We start from the raw sequence: 24,171 nt of genomic DNA on the forward strand, positions 1-24,171 counted from the left end.
CAATACATGATGGAGAGCACTCATTCAACTTTGATGAAACGGCGCATTGACTGGCACAAATACTGTCAGTTTACCTGTTGAAGTACTTACAGTGTGTCATATGTAGTTTGCTATGCAAAATTTTTGCGGGATTTGCTGCAGTGTCAGAATCCTAAGAATAATTTCTGAATAACATCTCTGAAAGGGTTTGTGCGTCAATGAAACAGGTTGAAGTATTACAATGACACTGTGCAGATGGTGTCTGATATTACGATGCAAACCAGCGCTAATGTCAGAATAATTAGTATTTGTGGCCCCCCGATGCGTTTCGGCAACGCCGTGGTGAATGTGGCGTTGTCATGCCAATTACAATCATGACTCATGGATCAGGCAGCGATGAGGAATATATCAAATTTCAGGGGATATTTGAAATTATAGGCTTAATTGACTAGCTCTGAGGAATACAAGCAGGTTTCTGCCTATCAGCCAAGTATTAATTTGAATACTTACGAACAAAATGACGAGTTCGAATGAAATTATGATGAATTAGAATGCAGTTTTTCAATGTTTGTTTTCGAGCGATGCAAAGTTTGCTTCTATGTCACTCGCTGGAGCCTATATAAGAATTCTTCGAAGGACAAAGATTCTTCTGAGAACGCTTGAAAAATATCCTAAGACTGATGCAAATGTTAGCAAGAATATAGCTGAAATGCGACGTGCAACTGCTTTCGTTCACAAATGGTAAAGGGTACCGTAGAATACCATGACTTCCCACTTCTTTATCGCTGTGGTACTAACTCACCCCAGTTTGCTATATATAAAAAAAATCTGAACTAAGTAATATAAATTTAGGTTGTCAAAAACAATAAAAACAGAAACATATACCTTCTTTCGCCACACAACTCCAAGCGGCAAAAGTATGCTTTCCTCTAATGCGCATTTATTGCCTTTAAGGAACACATGCAACGGGAAGAACAATCGTTTTAAAACAAGTAGAAGCTTTTCATGCACGGGGTTTACTTTTTAGTAAAGTAATGCTTTAGGCGGTCAGTACCAACTTTCTCCCATTCTTTTGTTAATTGGCATATGACAGTATTACTGCACACTTTGACGAGTTGTCCAGAAAACACTTATGGTTCGGCATACCAATTGTTCACCGCGGTTAGAACTAATTCCGAGGTTTTTGTGCAAGAACCATGGCCTGATAAAGCGCTTACTAAATTTAGGCGGACTGCGCAAAAGTTATCACCATCGGGGTTCTGTGGGGAGCCCCTAAGTGCAAGTAAACAAGAGCATTTTTACAGTGCGCTTTCAGTGTGCCATCCGGAATTGTTCCCGGGACTTCAACCTATAGCACTCCATCGCATGTGTGCATTGCAAGAAGTATACATCAATGGAAAATATTTTTGTCTGTACGTATACGTTCGCTTCATGTTCTGAAAAATCTTATCCTGAGCACTAAACCGCTGACTTTGCACTGAACATGGCAATATTTTCTCATCGCCCTTGCGTCGACGTGTCTTGATCTAAGAAAGCAACCAATTTCAAAGCTCAAGCCGGGTACAAGAAAGACCCGTTTCAGGTGGGAACAAATGTACAGATGTTAAAGGCTAATACATTGGTCGTGTCTAAGGGTAACAGTATTCAACGAAAAAGATTTACAAGTGGCGAAGCTCACGTTGTGTATGCGCCCAAAGTAGATGAAGCCTCCTGGGCACCGTCACGGCTTGTACTTGGTGTTGTTTTGTCCTTCATGCTTAAGTCAAGAGGCGTGCATTCGTTGCTGCTGTCTTCAGCCATGGCTGTTCTTTCGATGTCCTGTAACTGGCGTGTATTGTCGGCTGCACGTTGTTGAATCACCGCACATGCGCACTCAAAGCCAAAAGAAGAACGGAAACTAATCAAACATTTGTCACTTCAGTGTTTCGATTAAAATGATACCGCATATCTGGACAAAAAGTAGACGTTTGAGACCGCCACTAGCTTGACACTAATGTGCAAATTTTTGAACTCCAGCAGAGGCGACCCGATTACCCATTCTCGCTTTCCGCCAAATGATTTACCCAAAATAAACCTCACCTAATACGAAAACAATGCATTTATTGGATGATATCGCTACTTTTCTTTGGTGCTTCCCTCAAAGTGAAGAGCACATCCTGCTGGGAAGAAATTTTTGCTCGTGGAAGCGCTACTCGTAGCGCAGCAGGTACGAAAACTAAGTTAGCCTTAACTAGCGTATGATTCCAACACCTATCGTGTTGGGCTGCTGAGCACAAGGTCGCGGAATCGAATCCGAGCCATGGCGGCCGAATTGGTGCGAAATGAGAAAACACCCGTGTACTTAGATTTCATTACACGTTAAGGAAGCCCAGGTGGTCTAGATTTCCGGAGTCCTCCACTGCGGCGTGCCTCATAATGAGAAAGTGATCCTGGCACGTAAAACCCCGTAATTTTTTTATTGCCAGAGGCTACGATTCTGCTGACTGCTGCGGCATTATCTAGCTCATTTGACATAAAGCAGGTAGTTCTTTATCACCTGACGAGTGGTGCTTGCTTTGTTGTGTTGCCCACAAATTCCAGTACTGTCTTCGCTAACCCTTAGCAATACAGAACTGCAACTGCTTTGCACATGTCGCGGTTCTTCGGTCGCGAACGCTCATGCGCCGTGCATAGTCGTATCTCAATCAGACCCGACACATTTGCGACAGTTTTGTGTGATTGCTCCGCAGTCATCAATTGCGTTTCACACCCCGCACTATTTCGTTAAAAAATATACGCTGCTGCCCACTCCTCACCCAAAAAAATGTCTTTTACAAGCTGTAGTTGTGTATGGATGAAAACAAACTATGTTCCAAACCTTTATAACAATTGCAAATATGGAGCCACAACAAATAAGGTTCACGAGCAGAAACAAGTCGGCTCAGCAGTCGAGTCAATTTTCCCTGTGCACTAGCCGTGAGTGGATTCGCGCTCCTGTTTTCGCCAGCGTTTGAATAACAAGGGGGACAGTTGCCATTTACTGGTGCTTCCATCGCTTCATGAAAATTGCTGCGGTACAAATGTTCCCGCCGCTGCAAACACGAGTGAATATTGAGAACAAATCGAGGAAAGTTAAGACGCCAATGGTTTTTGAGCTTGTTATACATCGCGCCTCACTCTGCTATCTGTATTTTCTGTAGCTGTGCCCGTTGAACATACATTATACACAGCATCATGAGGCGATTTTAACACTCTAGAGACTCAGACAACGTTAACTTCATGAAGTAAATTATATCTGTTTTTATTGCGTAAGCAAGAGTGAAAAGTCTCGTCAACAGGGTTATTGCAGCGTAAGAAGAAAAACAGTCTCTCAGAAGGCTAGCAGTCTACATCCGCAATGCATGTCACACAGGAAGTCCACAAAAGCTCATTAGGTGATACAAGTGTAGTCCAGTAATTGATTTCCTCAAGAAAACAGACAGGTGAGCTAGTTGGTGCTGCATAACTTCTGGCGAAGAGCAAAAAGGCACGTAGGATAACAAGAGTGAAGCGTTGTGCATTTGCTCACTTCTATTGTCCTACGTGCCTTTTCTCGCTTTGCCCCAACTAACTTATTTCTTGCTACCACCTTTAGGAAAGGATATACGTGACAGTATGTAGCATTCGTAGAGGAATATGTGCTCTAAATGCTAAACGGAAGGGCATTTATTTCCGTGTTTAGTACTTTCAATGCTTTTTAAGTAAATCTGTCAATAAACATTGAGGTTCAGTGCAAGCATATCGGGACATTGTTCACTTAATTACGTAAAGCTTGTATGTAAATTTTTAAGTCAACTTTCGCAACACTTTTGCCGCTGAGTGACACTGTCTAGCAAATACTTTTATTTATGCAATATCTTACATGGAAAATGAATGATAACGGTACTTCTTCTTGGCTGCCGCAATGTTGATGCTTGGTAAGCGTGTTCAACATTGTTTATACAATCCTAGGTGGGAAAATTAGTGGTTGTCAAGGAAAAAGGAAAAACGTACCGCACCCAAAGTTCCCATTACGATGACCTGCCCCCGAATCAACAGAAATATCTATTGCCATAAACCTTCCTATTTGAAACTTTCGCCAGCTTGCCCTTCAGCATGCCATTGTGTCGGCTACTGTATGACATTTCTTTCTCATTCGATAATATTTTACTTGCTTGGGTACCGACGAAGTATGCAGCGTGCATTGTTTCGTTTCTTTTGCGTCTTTTCGCCATGTTCACTCGCCCAGGTGACCCGTCTTTTGCGTGTATTGTATTTCATTTGTGGAAAGAGAAATTTTAGCACGACAGCGGCCTCCCGCGTGGCATGGCCGGCGTCCTGCGCCGGCGTCCCCGTGAGCGAAAATTTTCGTACTGTATAGAGCATCGCACGCGTAAAGGCCAGAATACATGGAGCGAATATGCGACGAATAGTCGGCGTTCGACGCCCGGCGGCGTACGCGCGACGCGCGGCGGCGGAGAAATCGCCGTTCGCCGCCGATCTAGCTGGCGCAGAAAAGTTCGTCGGGCGTCTACGATACCGGAAGCGGCAAACGAGCGGCGCCCCAAAGCGAGCCGATCAGGCCTCACTATCCACCCCGACTTCCGACTAGGCTTCCCGCGCAGTGTTGCCACAATGCATAGCATCGCCGCTTTCTTTACACTACATCGGCACATGAATGCCTCAAACAAATAAAGAATACTAGAAATCATTTCTAAACAAAATTTTACGCGTTGTAGAGTGTTCTGCAATTCAAGAGCGATAATAGTTGTCGCTAAAGTTTTTTTTTGTGTCATGTATTTCACTACAGCGCATTTGCCTCGTCTAGCCACACTGATAACAACACCGCGAATCGCCGGCGGCAGCCGCCGTGTCTTCGCTCCATGTAGCGCAGCCCGACGAACATACGGCGTCACGCCGCGGCAGATTTTCTGCCGCCCGAACTTCGTCGTGAAAGTTCGCTCCATGTATTCTGGCCTTAATGCGAAGACGTGCTGTCGTTCCCCACCTGCGGCAAATGCTTTTTTATCCACTTTTATTTCCAAGAAATAATTGTTTTTTAAAATTCCGTTAGTGGGCAAAAGTAATTTCCCCTATGTGGTCCTTGGTATCGTCGTTTGTTGCCTACTTGTGATTACTAAAAAGCGGGCCGCTCGGTTAACCACCTTTCGTTCTTTACATATTGAAGTACATGCACATACCCCACCTTGCTGTACGACTCACTGTATATGTGGCTCATAGTGCCACACCGTTCTGTCACTGAAGTTGCTCATACCTTGTCTTACATTCTTAACAAGGTTATTCTTCGGAGTTTTTAGAATGTTAGCCCACAAACAAATGTCGTGAAAAACGACAGCGCATGTCTGCCGTGTTGAATATTCTGAGACTGAAAAAGTAAACGTGCCAAAATATAACAAGAACCCCATATTTTTTTGCGTGGCTCTGCGCAACTTCCGGAATCGGCTCACGCAAGAGGCAGCGTTTCTACCAGAAGGTACCTCTTCGTGCATAGCATTCACCGCCAGCGTTTTCCGGTAAAAATTACAGTTCCAGAAGTTGCAGTTGCCGCGAAGCGTGAGAATAAGTCAGGAACCTTCGAATGCTATCGCGTTTCGATCTAAAGACGAAGCTTAGACACGCACAAAGTTTTTGCTGCATGAATAATAAAAGCCCTGAATTATGCCACTGCGTCGTCTGTGCTAAGGTCGCTTACATTACGTCAAGTTACATATGGCGATTTTTAAATATCCGATAATACCTAAGCGCTGCTTGCGATTTGTGAATGCGAAAGCATTAATGTTCATTTGAACGTCGCTCAGTGAACCTTCGAGTTATGAACTCGTCCCGGGAAAGGGAGTGCGCTGACACCCATGGGCAACGCCTGCTAGATAGCCAAAACATGGTGAACTTTGATGCATGACATCATACTACCTTGCCTTACTACCATATAATTTAATGGGGACACCCCCGAGTAAACTGCATTGAGGTTGACGTCACAGCTTTTTTCACGCTGGGCTTGGCAATGAAAATTTCTGTCCAAGAAGCCTAGCATCATAATGCATAGTGCACAGGCCTGCTATCTTGGAGCTACTGGTTTAGTTCAGTAGGCAAGACAGTCCATTTCTAAGCATGGAATTGCAGGTTTGAAACACTACTTCGAACGTTTGTCTTGGAAATTTTATTTTCTGCTTTTTGTGTAATAATTTCTTCATAGCAAATAAACAGGCGCAGTGAGGACGCTGGCGGACGAGGAACGTGTCAAGAACGCAGCTAGGCAACCGAGAAGGATGTTGATGTGGTGTCGCGGCGGCCCCTTTCCCTTCACGAAACACCTCGCCTGTCAGCTCGGCGGTAGGTGTTCCCTTCAAATGCTCCGTGGAGTAGTAGTGGTAGAAACATTTATTTCGAAGGGAAAGAAGTAGTTGTCGAAGACTTGGGCGGCGGATGGAGAACTCATTTCAGAGCCCCTGTGGCCTGTGCTGCTGCCCTTGCCTGCTGTACCAGGCTGCGCTGGGTTGTCAGGCCCGAGCTGGACAGAGAGGCCTCCCACTGCTCCTTCGTTTGAAGTGTTCGTAAGTGTATGGGTTCGTCCCCCGTGCACCCCCACATAACATGGAAGGCGGTGGGGTGACCACCGCACCATGGGCAGGTAGATCTGTAGTGTTCGTCGAGGCACGCACGTTATGTGGTGTCGGAGCAATTCGCGTTTGCTCCGACAACACATCAGTTGCAACGTCTTTTCGATGCCCGTGGCTCCCATTAGGAGTTTCTTATTGGTCTTGGCCGGTTTGCGTATTGATCCGGCGCAAGGAACTTGCTTCGAAACCGCAAATGAGGAAAAACGCTTTCATCCTTGACATGTGCGGATGGATGTGGCATAGTTAATAGCTGACTTCTGCCCAGGATACCACGGTGTTCTCGCTAAATTTCAGCCCACTCCTTAAGCATGACGCTCGTGTGTGTTTGTGGGAATATTGTAATCGGGGAAATAGTGTAAAAAATCTGTAAGCTGCGAAACCACAGCTTGTCACAGTTTCAATTGGTAAACGTAGCGGTTCATAGTAGGATTGCGGCCAACTTTTCAGATCTGCAAACAGTGATCCGCGATTGATCGGTGGCTTCCTTTGCTTTTGCAGCATACGTCGCTGCGGGTGACATGGGCACTCTCATTGTGGCAGTTGTCTGGGCCAAGATCTTTCTAGTCGTCTCGTGCAGAGGTGCGTGCTCTCGTGGTAGTCGTAGCCTGCGGCTAGCTCGCTCGTCATTACAACGTTCACGTTATTTTCATTGCTGGTAGGCTTTACTCGGTCTCCATGAAGCAAATCTACGAGATGTCGCGTTGTAGTGACATTGAACAGCGCAGTCAGAAGAACCACGTGTCATGAAATACACTTTATTGGACGAACCGGAACCAACAAAATAAGTTACGTTTGGGCAGGAAGATAGTGCCGGGCGCATGAGTCGATCATCGAAAAAGTAATTTGCGGTTAAGCAGCGTCTGCTATTTTCCCAATATTCGTAGAGGATTACAGCGTGATCCTTGTTACTCTCGTGTCTTCCATAATGCATAAGTGATATCTCGTTGCACATGCAATTCGGTTACAAAAGGCTCGACTACAAGATATGAACAAAATAGAATCGACGAGAATATTGCAGAACTTCTGATACACGCTGGTGCATCATGCCCTGAGCTGTAACTTAACATTTGTCATTCGGTGAAATGCTTTCACAGAAAAAATATGTAGCAGTACGCGGATCAATATTATAACTTAAAACTACATCTGAAACGTCCTGTCATTGTTCGCAGGGAAAGGTTTGTCAAATCAGGCTAAAAAATTCCACAGCTGTAACTAGAGTGCAGCGCACGTCAAAAGAGATGACTTCCAAGTTACGAAACTGCACTTTGAAACTGCCAGAAGTTCCACCTGAATAGAGAGAACCCAGAGAGAAAACCCAGAGAGAGAACCCAAAAATTACGTGTATTTAACAGTTTGTAAGGGAAATAAATTTCCCCATTTCTATGTCTTTATATTGTCGTAACAACAGTCTCTGAAAAGCAGAAAGGCCTAAGGACCTCAATCATTATCAGAGATTAGTGTTTTAGTCGAAAAGAACAGTGTTTCCTTTTTAAACGGTTCCTAATGAGAGGAGCTGCCTTTTATTTGAACGGCAGAATGAATAAAAGCACAGTGAGGTAAAGCTTGTTTAACAGTACACTGTCTAACACTTGCACGAAACAAAACGAGGTGTCAAGGATCTTGTGCGAATGTTTCAACCTTCTGGTAGCATGAAACATAAAATTGCAGCCCATTATGCTTTCTTTAGAAATGACTTTGCGAAAGGCACTTTCGCAAATAACGTAGTTCTGCAAACAGTGATTGCTAGCCAGGGCCTGCAGCATACTTCACATTCAAGCATCCCATACTCTGCTGGAGACGTTTTGTCTCGCAATTTCAAAAAAATAGGTGCAATACTTTAACTCTCCCATTTCATTTAGCAGTTTTAAGCGCTTGAAGAAGGCCGTCTCTCCACACGATGCGTTCGGTTAGTTCTCACCCCTGTGGTTTATAGTCAGCGTTATTTTCGGGCGTGGATTCATGGTCACGTTCATATGCGAAAACGCTGGGCCATTAACCTCACTTGCGCCACTGTGCCACTTTCGCCACTTGCGTCACAATTTTACGACTTCAATGCTGTATTCATCACGAGATGGGCAATAAGTTCAGATGCATCTCTAAACGTATCTCCACACAATTGGCACCTACTATTCTGGCAGAGATGTGCGTCGAGGTATTCTTTCTTTGCGAACCGAAATCCACACTGCTTGCACTCCTACGGCATTTTAACCTCGTGAATTCTTTGGCGGTGACTTCTGAGATGTGAGTTACGCTTAAAGGAGACATTAGATACGTTGCAAACCAAAGGTCTGTCATTACTGTGTGTTATGAGATGAATTTTAGGTTCCGCTTTGCTTTGAATGGTTTAGCACATATTTGGCAGATATGGGGGCTTTACGCCTGTGTGAATCCGTTGATAAAAACGGAAATCAGAATTGTACGCGAATGATTTCTCGCATATTTCGCATTTGTAGGGTTTCTCGCCGGTATGCATGCGGTAATGTGCAGTTAGACTATTAGCCCTGCTAAACAATTTACCACATGTTTCTCATTTGTGGTTCGATTTCTTGACCGACTATTGATCACGTGCTCGGACAACGCAGTTCTCTGGCGGTTCCCTTCCTCTGGTTCCAGTAGCATTCCTGCAAGTATGCGGACAAAGCAGCTCAAAATCATCATCAGCAGCAGCAGCAGCATCATCATCATCATTATCATCATCAGCCTGGTTACGCCCACTGCAGGGCAAAGGCCTCTCCCAGAGTTCTCCAAGAACCCCGGTCATGTACTAACTGTGGCCATGCCGTCCCTGCAGAATGGCTCAAAATGGCTGACCCTTTTTATTGGACGACAAAAACACATTTTTATCCAATTGAGAGGTTGACAGTCTAAATCGCCTATTAAGGATAAGGCAATTAGCTAAATTTTAGCGTTAAGTGGCTGCATTGATATTTAGCGCTCGATTTGGGCTTTGGATTGCCCGAAATTAAACACGGGTGCTTTTGGTGGCCTGTGATGCTGAACTGGAAATTAGGAACTTTCCTCGTTCGTGATGCAAGCATAACAGAAGCCGTGCATAATTTAATACATCGTGCATATCCTGCATGAAAATGGTGCAGGAGAGTAAAACTATCTGTCAGTGATGGTAAGTGCAAAAGCTAGCTGGTGTAAGTATTAAAAATGCAGCTCCATCTACTACACGCTCACATCGAGTATTCAGCCAAAAGTCCAGAAACGTGCCCTCGGAAGCGAGACGTTTGGCGTTGAAAGAGTCTGTTTTGCATCGCCTTAAATACGTCTCCGTTTCATGGCGCAGCTCTTAATGACCCGCTCCTGCGGCGAGCGTCGGCAGCGTAACCGAGCGAACGAGCAGAACAGCGAAAGATGAAAGATCAAACGCGGAGCGGGTGAAGACGCAAGCCTTGAACGGTCGAGAGCGGAGACCAATGACAGCTGCCCCTTCAGTTACTAGGGCGCGGGAAATTGGTTTCATGTGGACATGCCCAACCGTTCGTTTCGTACTAGCCTCTGGTCTAAGCTAGAGCGCTCATTTCGTGCCGAGATCAGCTCGTATCGGCTCTCGCTTTGCCTTGTTTGATTTGCTTGGTTCGGTTGTCTTGGTTTGCGATTGTTTTCCAATCGGATTTTATGCACGACGCGAATTGCTTTGGATTTTATGGAACCCGAGCAGCACCAGCTATTACACTGGATCCTTCGATCAGTCATTTGAAAGAGGCGTCCCCATTTACCTGTGCTACTTGTCTCTTCCAATTCATGTTCCTCAATATATCGAGAAATGAAAAACATACACGGTTGCTCTCAAATTTCGCAGTAAGGGCTATTGTAATGGTCGGTGAATGTTTCAGGACGGATTGTATATTAAGAAGAGTAAACAAGTTCGGAAGGATGTTACGCTCTAATACCACCTGAAGACGAAGTCCTGCTGCACAAGTGTTAATGCCTAAACTTGTACGATCTGACGGGTCAGACATAGTGAGCTGCGGTGTGAAGTCAACATTTGTCACTGTAGGTTGACCTCCTAACGTCGCATGAGGGAACATAATGCAATACTCAAAAGTCATTTCGTTCTTGTTTTCATTGGCTCTCTTTTTTGCCGTCGCTCGTTCGTTCGGTCGTCGGTTCAATGGATGTTTTTTTCTTTCCTTGATTCATATTCAGCCATTACATCCTTGCATGCTTATGGGGATGTGAGCCATTCTTGATGACGATGTTTTGCTCTCACTAGGACCGCTTTTATTGCGGGTATAAGCCATTGCAACTAGCCACTTGATGTTCTCGCTTTAGGGAACTAGAAATAGCACAAAGGCCAACTATTCGCTTTATGTCTGACACGTGTACGTGGACTGACAACCCCGTCCGACATCATACGTCTTAACTCAAGCCCTACATATCGAATATCCCTCCTCTAGGTACTGTACACGTGAGCATAGACTTCTGCTGCTTTTACTATACCTTTCAGATTGCTAATGATATTACGCTGCTAATCTTTCAGTGAATACATCTTGGTTTGTGTTATGCCAAGTTTTTTTGTCACCGATTTTAGGTGGCGTCCATATTTTATGCCTTCTTCAGTATTTCCCACGTTGTAGTTTTGAATATCCCTTATTTCCACTGTGTTGATCAGTTTTGACAGCTCCGCGAATTCTATCCTATCTCTTGATTTTGACACTTTAATTTTTTCTCGTTCCTTTAACTAGGCTGACCTAGTTATAGTAAAAACGTTTGGTGTTCTATTTACCAAAACCGATTCGGGTAATGAAAATGTGGCATGCCGTTTGTTCTCTTTCACTTAATACCATCTGAAATCAGACTGCTAGATCATATCGACGCCTAACAAAATTCTAAAATTGATTAGTTCGTATTAATATTAAATCGAATTGATTGAAATTCAAATTGATAAAGACAGTAAAACAACATCCGAAATAGGTCTCTGCCTCAGCCTCACTTGTAGCTCTGACCACGCAACATTATATTTGCACTAACCGCCTTTACAATGCTTCGCAAAAAAGGCGTTGATATACTTGTGACACATTGAACTGTTCACTCTCGAACCTTCAAGACATTTCTCGCCGTGAGGTTACGCGCTTCGACTACAATCGCCGGGTTGACTAACAGCGCTGCGCTCCAGCTCCGAGTGCTCCGAGGCGCTCCCACCTTCAAGCTCGGAGTGTGGCCGAGATACGACAGAATTCTGACCCCGTGTCTCTTCCGATTCCTCTTCGAGCAGCCGAACGTTTGGCTGGAGCAGACTCGGGAGAGCTCGGCAAACTCCAGAGGCCTTGCATGGCTGCCAACCAAGTTGGAACACGGCAGGGAGCAGTATAATGTGGACAGGCTATGCCATCCTGCGCAGAGCAGCTGGAAGTCCACACTACGCACGAGTGTTCACAAGTTACTCTGTTTCGTAAGAAGGTCCTCCAGCGGCACACTGCGCTTATCGAATGATATCGCCTACAGCGCCATGCCATTTACGCATACTATTTGCGTGGACGTGGTTGGATTATGTTTGGTGCCAACAACAGTAAATTCATTCACCATTTGCTTGACGTGAACCACCTCGCGATAAATGGCATCACTCGGCGTCTGAGCCAACCTCGTCCGCCTCCGGCTCTATTTCCACTCGCACCAAGTGACTGACAGTTTAGACTAAAAGCTACATCATTGAATTCCCGACCAGAACTTTCTAAGCTCAGCGCCAGATACGGCGTATCAAAAAGGAAATAGAAAAGTAACGATATTGGGATGCTGCATCATGCCCAACGAGGTGGCTGGTTTCCACGTCGCTCCCTTATCTACGCGAACAACTAAACTGGGAACAAGAGTAACGGCGCCGGTAAAAGGTCAGCGAAAGTCGCGTGACGCAGTGGTGCGTTGCAAGCACACGGAAGAAGCCGATGCCGGAGTTGGTTTGACTTACTTCAGGGGTGCCAAGGAAGAAAGAATGTCACTATGGCGCATTCCGGTCTCGCCAAGGAACATAAAGCCTCCGACGAAGTTGTAAGTGAAGCTTAATTGCTTTTTCAGCGTAAGCAGTTCTCGGGATGGCGTCAGGGTGAACCCGCCACTAAAATTGTTTCCGCCAGACGAACACTGCGAGAAAGCTAGCAGCTGGGAACTACGTTAGGGGTCGGAATGCAGAAATATTTGTTCATTAAGAATAATGGCACCTGAAGAAATTTCGAAATGAATTCGCAGTCCTCCACTATTTTGTATCACGTATCAAAGAGCTGTTTATAAAGGACATTGATTTCTCTGTCGTACCCTGGGCGTTGCATTGAGGCTAACGTACGTTAAAGCAATCAATAGTCAGTCGATGAAATTTATGTAGGAGCAACTACCTGGTGCAGGCAAGCATCGCATGGTACGCATGTATACTTATGAATAAAATGTGGCTGACGCTTTAATAAGTTGCCAAACAATCGTGTTGCGGTCCTGCATAGACCACTGTGGTATTGCTACGTAACCTGTGAACATTAACGTCTCAAAGGCAGCTCGTTTGCGTCAAGTTCGCCCTTGCGGCCGACACGATAATCGCGCGTTGACTAAACTCAATGATGTCGAATTTTGCTTCTTACATGCACATTGGGAAAACTGCAAATGCCCGTGTACTTAGATTTAGGTGCACGTTAAAGAATCCCAGGTGCCCCAAATTGCCGGAGTCCTCCACTACGGCGTGCCTCATAATCAGAAAGTGATTTTGGCACGTAAAACCTCATAATTTTAAAAACTGCAAATGTCAGCGTATGGCGAAACGCGCGCGGCGAGCTTTCTGCTCCGAGACGCTTCAGCGTGTATTGAAAGATCACGTGACGGGATGTCTTTTCTCGGAGCTCAGTCAGCGTTTTTTAAGGCGATAACCTTTCTAGGCTCATTGGTAAGTTTGTGTCTGCATACCTGTCCGCTGGAGTGTACGCATGCAGAAGCGTCATCACGCCATAGGACGACAGATTAAACACATAATAAAGAATGAGAAATTATTGGCAGTGACAGTTAGTGATAAAGTTACAATAGTAATTGGTAGGGTTAATAATGATAATTAATTACTACTAATGACTTGTAATGACTACCACTGACTATGAAATGGTCAATATGTCTAACGACGAATTGTAACGACTACGGTTAATTAGAAATGACTAAAAATGCTTAGTAATGTCCAGTAATGACTACTAATGACCAAAATGAATTGTAATGACTACTGATGAGTAGGATATGACCAACATGTCTAACAACGGCTTGTAATGATCACAATTGATTACAGATGACTAAAAATGCTTAGTAGTGAGCAGTAATGACTGATGAGGACTCAAATGACTTTTAATGACTAGTAATGACTACGAAATGACCAATATGTCTAACAGCAATTGTAACGACTACAATTAATTAGAAATGATTAGGAATGCTTCGTAATGACTAATAATGAGTAATAATTATTGAAACTACTTGTAATGACTGCTAATGACAATGATATGACCAACATGTCTAACGACGGCTTTTAATGACCGCAATTGATTACAAATGACTAAAATTCTTATATGCGAGCAGTAATGACTAAAAGAAAGAAGGGAAAGAGAAGGGGCAAGGAGAAAGAGGCGAATGATAAGAGGAGGAAGGGTAGCCTTTCGATGTTCACCTCTTACGAGAGATCTTAGGAGACCCAGTAATTTTTTGCATGCTACCTATTCGGTCAGACGGTCTGCGTCCAGCGTCCATCGATCTTTCACGGAATGTTTGAGAGCAATAATATCATTGCGCGAAAACGCGTAATCACATGGTACGTTTTATCAAATCTCGCGAGCTTTTGCGACAGTCTGGGAAAAGAAACAAATAAAACCACAGCCGCTGTCACGATGGAAATAAATTATTGGAATGTTTCTCAGTGGTACTTTACGACATCTCCAGTTAAATGTTTTGCGGTTTAGGCAATACATTAAAAATAGGTTAACTAATTATTCATAAATAATTACCCAAGACTATTACGATGCATCTCAAGTTGCGAAACAGGAAATGAGACTGGACAGTCGGCCGACAGTCCAGTCTCATTGAAACACTCCAATGATACGCCGACCCTATATCAGCGCTTACGCGGCTGCTGTGGAGATAACTGCCCCCAATTTCGACACATGCGGATCGCTGTCTTCTTTGCTTAATCTCTCGGCAAAAGTACAATTTCCTATGCGGTATGGATCAAGTAAATAATGGTGTCAGCAGCTGGGGAGTCAGCAGATTGGGAGCCGGAAGCCATTGCATACCAAAGCACCAACATTCTCTGCATGGGAGGCTAAATTTAAAAGCATATGCACTTTGAGATTATTAATGATTGGGAAGACCTTTTTACCAGAAGAAAAATAGTACGATTACGCTATATATTACTTGGCATTTTGACACATTCCCTGTTATTTTTCTGCCTTGTATGAGGCTCAGCAACTGCATAACTTAGTGCCTTCTGAAACATTTGATGGAGGTGGAACTACTTAATTCATAACGAACTAAATGCTGTCGTTTTATGTACCAAAATCACGATCCGACTATGAGGCAAGCCGTAGTATGGAAGTTCGAATTATTTTCGTCCACTGTTCTTGCTGCCTGTGCAACCACGCCACACCGCCTCGGTTAACTCAGACCTCGTGTGGTTCATTTTACGTGCTTTCTTTTAGATTAACATCTTGCTCCTCACTATGTTCATATATTCCACAAGGGGGACTGAGTAAGCAAGGTAGCCGACCTGAAAGTGTGCATTCACGCATAACAGGAGCGCAATATGCTGCGTAACCTTTTTTTTTTTAACTTTTTTCTTGTCTAATCGCGTTCTTGCAACTCGTACGTACGTTAACTTCAGCTCCGCTTACCGAACGCACAAAATTGCTGATGCAGTGACTGTTCGCACCTGGGCTAGCCCTCCCCGGGAAAAATGTGGGAGTACAGATGTGATTGTTCAACGCCTAGCCATCCTTCTCTGTATTCGTTTGCAATAACGTTATCTAAATGTGCACTCACGTGGTGCCACCTTCTATATTGGGTGACGCTTGGACCATGCCTGGGCGGCTTGTGCTGGGCCTTGTGCCACCATTGTCAGTGACACCTGTACGATACAAAAGGACACCGAAGGTGTTAATTGGCCGCGGTGCAAGGGTAACTCATATGAAAAGAATATATCGTTTTGATAGAGGGTGCGAGGCAAGAAGCTTTCTCATTTCTGTATGCCTAAAACATAACAGAACCATTACGACCCTCAAGTATAGACGTCTGAAAGGCCACACCAATTTCACACCACACCCTGCACTCGTATCAAAACATTTTCTTTGTCTTCTAAGTGTGATCGTTTCAAGGGAAAAAGTATCATGGTTGTAGCGCGACGTATCCACTGAGATTCTGCTTGGCAAATGAATCGATAGACCAACCCACACGCGCCGATTTCAATTTTGAGTGATCACGGCATGGAACGGACAGTCTCGGCTGGCAAGCTGGCCTATTCGGAAACAGTCTTGGCGAGGCTTGGGGACTGCCTGCTTGTACGCAATAAGTACACCACTGCCACTGTAGACGTAGGGGCTGTCTGCCATGTTTGTTTGATTCCGCTTTTGCTAACAAACGTTGTGGCTGGGCTGCGATTGATGTCTCGGGCATCTTCTGTACTCCTGTGGGATTCCAATAACTTCCCCATGTGTCGTCTGCGTTGGTTGTCTCCGGATGTATGGATGCATTTATCGCCTAGATTACCACGACGTGAAAAGACCATGCTGTACCACCAGAGGGTAGGCGTTGCGTTTCTGAACTTATGTGTCTTCCTTATTTGAATGGCCAACGCACCCACGTACGACACATGCAGCAGCAGCAGCAATGAGACGCTCGCACACGTTATCTATGCCTGCCCGCGATATAGCGGCCGGTGACACAGTACTGGACCAGTCGGACAATCGTCCACAGTGAGAACTAAAGGTTTTAGGTCATTATTCGCAAAAAACATCCGCGCAGAAGGCCTTAGTCGCTTTAATAAGGTTCCTGCGGTTTACCGGCCTTCACCCTATACATTAGGAACGTCGCCCCTCACCACTGTCTCTTTTGACTGTCTCGCTATCTTCCCGCTCCGCCCTTTTCTTCTTCTTATCCCCCTACTCCTCACCCGCGTGCGGGGTAGCCAATCGTAACTACCTCCGGTTAACCACCCCGCCTTTCTATGCATCCTCTCCTCTACCCTGTTTGCGCTAAGTGCAAATGACCGCCGCCTACATACAGTCGACGTTTTTGGTCCCATCCGTTATTGGGCTGTGTTGCGTGATCCACTGGTGAGGCCAGGCGTCGTCAGAAGTGCTGCAATAATAAAGGTATGCGTGTTAGATATTGACAGCTGGGACTAACAAAGTTGAAATTATGTTTTGTTAACAGAATGTTCAGAAAAAGGAAACTACTGTTTTGTTAACACGGTAATTTCAATGTTTCGTTCTCACTAAACGCAAACTATGCTAGCTTGCATAGGACAAACGGCACAAGGGGGATGTATGGTGCAAGACACTCATTCAACACAGTCGAAACGCCACCTACCTTGGCTTGAACGAACATTGTGAGCTTAACCCTTGGAGCACTTACAACGGCCATATTGCCTCCGTATGTAGTTTGCTATATAAGATTTATGCTCCACTTATCACAGTGGCAGAAGACTAACAATTTCAGAATAAAATATTTAGCTCCATGGGACATTTATTTTGCAATAATAAAACAGGTTGAAGGGTAAAAATGAGTGGTTGGATGGTTTCAGCAATTACCATGCAAGCCAGCGGTCATATTAGAAAAATGGCCATTTGTACATCCCTCTTGCGTGTTGTATTTATGCATCGCCGTTGTAGATATGGAGTTTTCACGCTAATTAGATTCATCACTCATGGATTGAGGGGGCTATTGAGGACAGTGGGAGAGTGAGTATTGAGGGATTGATGGACAGTGTATTGTGTGTAATATTTGAAAGTGTGGGCTTAAGTGATTTACCCTATATACAAAACAGATTTCTGTTTCGTAGCCATGTCTTAATTGGAAGAATTCAGAACGAAAAGACAAATTCGAATGAATTGAGAATCAACGAGGATGGATTTCATAAACATTTCTCAGCAAGCGATGGTATGTTTCCTCCTACTGTGCTACTCGCATCAGCCTACCCGACAATTTCTTGAAGGATCAAATTTGTTGTCATAACAGCATGAAAAATGTCTGATGACAGATACAATGCTCAGCAGGAGCGTAGCTGAAAAGCGACGTCCTACTGCTATTCTTCGCAAATGGTAAAGGCTACCGTGGAATACCGTGACTTTCCACTTCCTTATCGCTGTTGTATAAAGCCGCCCAAGTTTCGTCGTTTAAAAACTGTTTACAGCACTCTGGTAAAAATTGTAGTTTTAAAACAACCCTTCAAAAAATACTGAAGTGATTTCATCGGCCAAACTACTCCGAGCAGGAAATGGTTCAGCTTACGACACAGTACGTTTTCTCTTTTATACGTATTTGTCGTCCTTAGGAAACACAGGCAAATGAACCAGCAATCGTTTTAAGCCAACCTGCGGCTTTTCCTCCACTGGGCTTATGTTTTGTGAAAATATAGCTTTATGCAGGAACTACATATCCTTGGTCACAGTTTCTTTTTTTTTTATTGGAAAATTACGGAAATCACTTACCGGCTCGGCAAAGCAGTTGTGGATTTCGCTTAAAATGATTAATTCCAAGGTTTCTTGTTCAAGAGCCATGGCTTCATAAAACGCATGTCACACAAGGAGTACTGCGCTTAAATTTTCACCACCGCCTGGGGCTTCTTTGATGAGCACCTAAATGCAGGTAAACGCGAGCCTTTTTGCAGTGCGCTTTCATCGAAATACGGCCGTCACATCCGGTATTGCACCCGGGACGTTGATTTGCTGCCCCCAGTGGGGTGTGTGTAGTAGAATAATCAGGCAAACGAAACACATAATTCTTGTTAAATAAACTCGCTTCACGTTCTAACAAGTCTTACCCAAAGCGCTAAACAGGTGACTTTGCGCTGAACATGACAATATTTTCTCACCACCCGTTCAACGACGCGTTTTTTCTTTCTGAGAACATCGCCGATATTAAAGCTCAAGTCGCCCGACAAGAAAGACGCGTTTTATGCGGCAAAACATGCCTAGCGGTTAAAGCCTTCATTCTGCGTCGCGTCTGCAATTGACAGTATTCAATGCAAATTTTACAAGTGGTTGAACTCACGTTCTGTAGGCACGCAGAGTAGATGAAACGTTCTGGGTATCATCACGTCTTGCACTCGGGGTTGCTTCGTCCGTGAAGCTGAACACAGGAGGCGTTTAATCGTTGCTTCTTTCTTCAGCCATTCCTTGTGTTACGACGCTTTAACGGTCTGGTACGTATTCGCCACTGCGTGATGTTGAATCACTGCGCATGCTCCCCGAGCGTCCAGAACGAACGCAAAGAACGCTTTCGGCACTTCGGTATTTAGAATAAAATGACATCGCATATCTTGTAAAAACGAGAAGACAGAGTGCGCCTCTAGTTTAACGCTCATCTGCAAATCTTTGAATGCTAGCAGAGGCACCCCGCTAACCCTGTCTATATTTCCGCGGAATCATTTAAACGAACCAACCCTCACTTCCAAAAAAAAAAGCGTTCACGTGACGTTAGGATTGATGGATGTATGAATCGATGGGTAAAACTTTATTTGATCTATTTAAATGTGCTGGGCCCCTAGACGTCCGGGGTCCCCCTGGCCGACATCTTTAGGCAAGCACAGTCCACCAGCCTGAGCTGGTCATTCGAGAAAGTGGCGTGAAGAGCAGCCTCCCACGAGGAAAGGGAAGGGTTGGGAATAGGCTCTACCGCCAGGGGCTTGGGGCAGCTCCACAAGCAGTGGAAAAGATCTGCCCGTGATGCTCGGCAGGTGGTACATTGTGGAATATGGAGAGCAGGGTAAAATAAATGCGCCAGATAGGGAGAAATAGATGCTTTCGTCTGGATCTGGCGCCAGATTGAACTCCGATGGGTGGTAAGGGAATGGTGAGGGGGAGGTAAATCTCGTCTACGATCCCTGTAATATGTGGTAATCTGGTGGTAGGTGCAGATCCCCTCTCCTGGTTTTTCCATGGGGTTGGGTGAGTCATCGTCCAGAGTCCGGAGGGAAAGACCTCGGACATGCGCATTAACGCGCTCGTCCCCGGGGACGCACTCATGCCCAAGTACCCTCGTGATAGTCACCTGGTGGGGAAGTGAAGGAATGTTTTGTAAAATGTGTGCGACCGTTTTAGGTGCCACGCCTTGAAGGAAGTAACGGTATGCACTTTGGGAATCGGTGCAGACTTCTGTAATGGTAGAATCCGCAGTCGCATGCGCCACTGCTAGTGCTAATGCGACCCCCTCAGCCACATGGGTGTGCGCTGTTTTGATCGAGGCAGAAATGTTAACGCGTGCGTCCTCCGCCATGGCAGCCGCCGTGACCGTTCCGTTGAGTGGACTGACCGCGCCGTCGACATAGAAAACATTGAGACACCCCGATTAGCCTTTCTATCTTCATACCAAATCATTTAGACGAACTAACCGTCACTTCCAAAAAGAAAAATCGTTCTTGTGACGTTATCATTACTTTATTTCACGCTCTTGTCAAAGTGAAGCGCCCAGCTTGCAGGGGAGGAATTGTTGCTCCTGTAAGAGCTCGTGAAAGTGTAGGAGGTATACAAAATAGGTTAGCCCTAATTAGCGTATGATTACGATATGTGATAATTCTTCCGACTCTCAGGCTATGTTCCAATGAAGCACATAATTCTTATCGCCTGACGGGGGCGCTCACTTTGTTCTGTTGTCCATAAGTTGCCGTGCTGCCTTCCCACTCCCTAGAAATAAAAAAAAACTACAAATGCTTCGCACTTGCCGCGCTTCTTCGGTGAAAATATATACAGTTCGTCTGCGTAGCGTGGCTTTGAACCATTTTCCTTTAAGGGCTTTGATTTATTTTTCCCCATCCTAAGGTGGGCCCTTGTTCAGGCGCACTTGCTACCACCGATAAGCAGGAAGGTTCACCTAATTGCGACAGGGGTGGCGTCATGCCAGCAGGTGCAGCTTGCCCTTCCAGTGAACTTTGTGCGCATGCGCTACTCTTGCTGAGCGCTTGTCGCTTCGCGGCGTTATCAGGCACTGACGGGCCGTTTAGTGGACGCTGTAGTGTAGTGAACACTGTAAACTGTAGTGTTCCACGTAGATGTGCAAGTTGGCTTTCCTGCATTGCGTTTTCGGCGTTCACGGACGAGTCAGCCAGACATAGAAAGCTTCCCTTTAAATGTAGACTCGAGGTACGACATGCCATGATCCCAAACATTTGTGTTCCCAAACCGGTGGCCCGTCGCCTATACTTACTGCACACTGCGAAAAGTGACGCTTGTGACATCACGTGCGAAAAGCAAGCAGTCTTTTAGTTATATCTGGGAGGCATTGCCCACGAAAATGGTTAGGTAGATGGTATGAAAAACTGAGCTGCACTTAACAGGAATGCTTCGCATTCAAATTCAGGCGTGCCATGGAATTCGAGATTGCTTTTTCCGCATTGTCGTAAGTTATGCGGTAACTATGGACGAGAGACTTCCTGGACCCATCGATCATAACCTAACCGTTTTTCTATTTTCTGCTCACAAAGATCTGCACTCGTTGCATGGTAAACAAGAAAGGCAGCAGCGCAGTGCATATAGTTAGGACGCTTCACACTGGAATGGCCGTCTACAGGATATCTTTCCCGCCCAAATAAGAGCCACATTCCCGGAACCCATATGGTTTCTTAGCAATATGCAGGCTTAACATTTGGAACATTCTTTGCAAGTGTCAGACGCTGTTATGGCATGTGCGATGATTGTCGTCGCGCGCGAGTCGAACGATGCATCGCATTGCTCGCATATGTAAGTCCTCTTGTCGAAGCACGTGACACGATGCACTTGCAAATCACACGAACGGATGCAAACGCCACTGCACAGGTTGCAGACCCATTATTGGGCTTCTTGGCTTTCCTTGGTTACTGCAACACTCCTTGCAGTAAATTGAAGAAGGATCCTAATACACAGACATGAATACATAAAGACACAGACAGACACCTGGTTACATCAACAAAGGAGCCATTTTTTCTGCGCCCTGGAAAACTTCGGTGCACGCATTACCACATTTACGGGAAAGCAATTCACGGCTTCTGTCATCCTAAACGGATGTTAACCATTTGGGCTAACCTGAGAAAAAATATGTACGGGTTTTCTTTTCACTAAAATTTCTTGGTCTACAGAAGTCGGTTCGTATAGTTCCAGAGAAATACAGGAACGGGTCCCGCTTTTTCAAAAGAACATCCATTGTCGTGCCGGGAGATGCGTGTCGATTCAGGAGCTTCGACTTCGGATGAAGGCGCAAGTTTTCAAAATTGCCATACGTACGTTCGCTCACAGTCAAACAAGCCGGGTTTATTCCACCGTGTTCCCTGCAATATACTACAGGGAGCTCTGGCGTGCAGTCGTTGAGCCATCATGGGAGTGATGCGAAACACATGGATATGTCTGATCTTCATGCTTTTGGATTTCAGACGTTCTTGTGGATTCGTTGATTGCGCTTTGTATGCATTTATGATCGTAAATTTCAGAGAATTCTATGCTTTTCTAAGTGGAGATAACGCTGCGCACGCGCCCAATTGCTAGTCGTTGCAGTGGTTCAGCTTGTCAATGTTGCCAACTGGAAAGCCGACAAGGGTCTTAAGGCACTATGTTGCCCGCGATAAATTTATGTTGACGCGTGCGTCCGTGACGAAGTCGTTTGAAACCAGAAGGACGAAGTCGAGGCAAATCCATGCACTTTGCATAATTTCCATGCTGGCTGGACCACCCCATTGCATCTGCCATGGACTCTAGCGCGAAAGTGCCCTATAGTAGTTATTGTATACACTTATTGTTTATTCGTTACTTATGTTGAGCTTACCAGGCACTTTGTGGGGTTGCATTGGTGCCGTTGTGTGTCTTTAAAACCTGATTCCTAGCACGATATGGACAACCAAGAACCACACGAAAATAATGAGAATACTTGAGAAAAAAAATGCTTTAAAGCTTACGTGCTGCAAGCGAATATTAGAGTATGGAACAAGTGGTTCAGAGCATCCCGTCTTGCCATTTTTTAACATGAATGCAACGTTTTTTTTATTCCAGAGGCAGTGTTCACAGGCATGGCTACTGCGAAGTGTACTTCTCAAAGTCATTTGACAAAAACAGTGTAGTACAAAGGTACACAAGGATAAGATGTCTCAGAAAGTCTGGCCAACGTTTCAAAAGGAGCGCCTATCTTCGTCAAAGGCGGTTTGCTGATTGTCTGCAATTCTTATTCCCCTGACATTTCTCCTGACCTGACAATCCTTATTCAATTATGACATCATCCAACAGGTAGTGGTTAGTGGTCGGTGGTAGCTGGCTGTATAGGGGGAGACTGATAAGAAACATGAGCGCTGTGGCTTGATTTCTATGACGACGGGATGAGAGTAGAAAACTGGGAAGGCAGCAGAAAAACAAGGAAGAACGAAGAAAAATGACGTTGGAGGGTGTTGGGTGACGGAGAGGGAGAATTCTGGAACCTTCAGAGAAGCAGAACAGAAGCCAGGGCTGTCCTAGGATGCATGCGTTTTGGGTGTTATAAAAGCTGGTCAAGAGGTGAGTGCCCTAGTAACAAAAAGAAACGAGTTTAACGAATGACTTGAGTAGGGTAGCAGCAGTGCGTCGGGTAAATTTGCAGATGTTAAGGTGGCGACACTTAGTCTTGGGATAATAGATGGGGTAGAAAGCGAGTATGAAATGAGATATAAAGGGATAGAGTGCGAGTAGACAACAAGAAATAGAAACCTTGTCGACTTTCGTCTATAGACAGTCTGAATAATTTGAATAACCCAAAAGACCAAACCTATAGAAAGGCAAGGTCGTCGATAAGAAGACTATAGAATTTTTCTAGGCACTCTAAAATCATTTTTGCAAGGGCAACACTGTAGCAAGAACATTGGGTGAGGAAATAATCTTTATTGGGCGAGACTGAACCGACAAAAGAAGTTAAACTCGGGCAGAGATATCGTGCGCGACACATCCGTCGATCATCCAAGACGTGGTTAGTGTTTAACGAGCGTCAGCTATTCCCACGTGATTCGTCGAAGATTCCACCGTCATTGCTGGAGCTTGCACGCCTTTTAGAATGCACATCTCCCTTCTCGTCGCCCGTACAACTTGAACACAAAAGATTCGACTACAATGTAGACAAAACAGACAACCGCCGAGAAAGTTCGGGAATGTTCTGATACACGCAGGCGTGTCATGCGCTGAGCAGTAACTTAACATTTGCTAGCAGTTCAAACGTGTTCAAATTCAGATATATACAAGTAGGGGCGCCAATATTCATAAAACCTGAATCTTACTTGTCATGTCATTGCTCGCACGGATGCGTTTGTCATATCAGACTAAGATTTCACGGCTGTAAGCAGAGAGCACTCCTAGTCAAAACATTTACCGTTCTTGGGGATAAAATCTGCAATTTAGAACTGACGGAG

General features: G+C 45.0%; 1 long non-coding RNA gene across 2 annotated transcripts; it reads right to left on the minus strand.

Moving 5' to 3' along the window:
• Positions 1-1,805: 1,805 nt before the first annotated feature.
• LOC139050039 (uncharacterized) lies at positions 1,806-19,127 on the minus strand. 2 transcript variants are annotated; one of them, XR_011508738.1, is made up of 4 exons: positions 18,834-19,127; positions 16,843-16,919; positions 15,606-15,690; positions 1,806-1,851 (listed from the first exon to the last, which is right to left on the minus strand). It is a non-coding gene; the product is annotated as an uncharacterized lncRNA (long non-coding RNA). The 2 variants fall into 2 exon arrangements; XR_011508737.1 differs by lacking the exon at positions 1,806-1,851 and adding an exon at positions 7,354-9,235.
• Positions 19,128-24,171: the final 5,044 nt, after the last annotated feature.

The sequence above is a fragment of the Dermacentor albipictus genome, chromosome 9 (assembly GCF_038994185.2).
Source record: "Dermacentor albipictus isolate Rhodes 1998 colony chromosome 9, USDA_Dalb.pri_finalv2, whole genome shotgun sequence".
In the NCBI taxonomy this organism is placed as follows: domain Eukaryota; kingdom Metazoa; phylum Arthropoda; class Arachnida; order Ixodida; family Ixodidae; genus Dermacentor; species Dermacentor albipictus.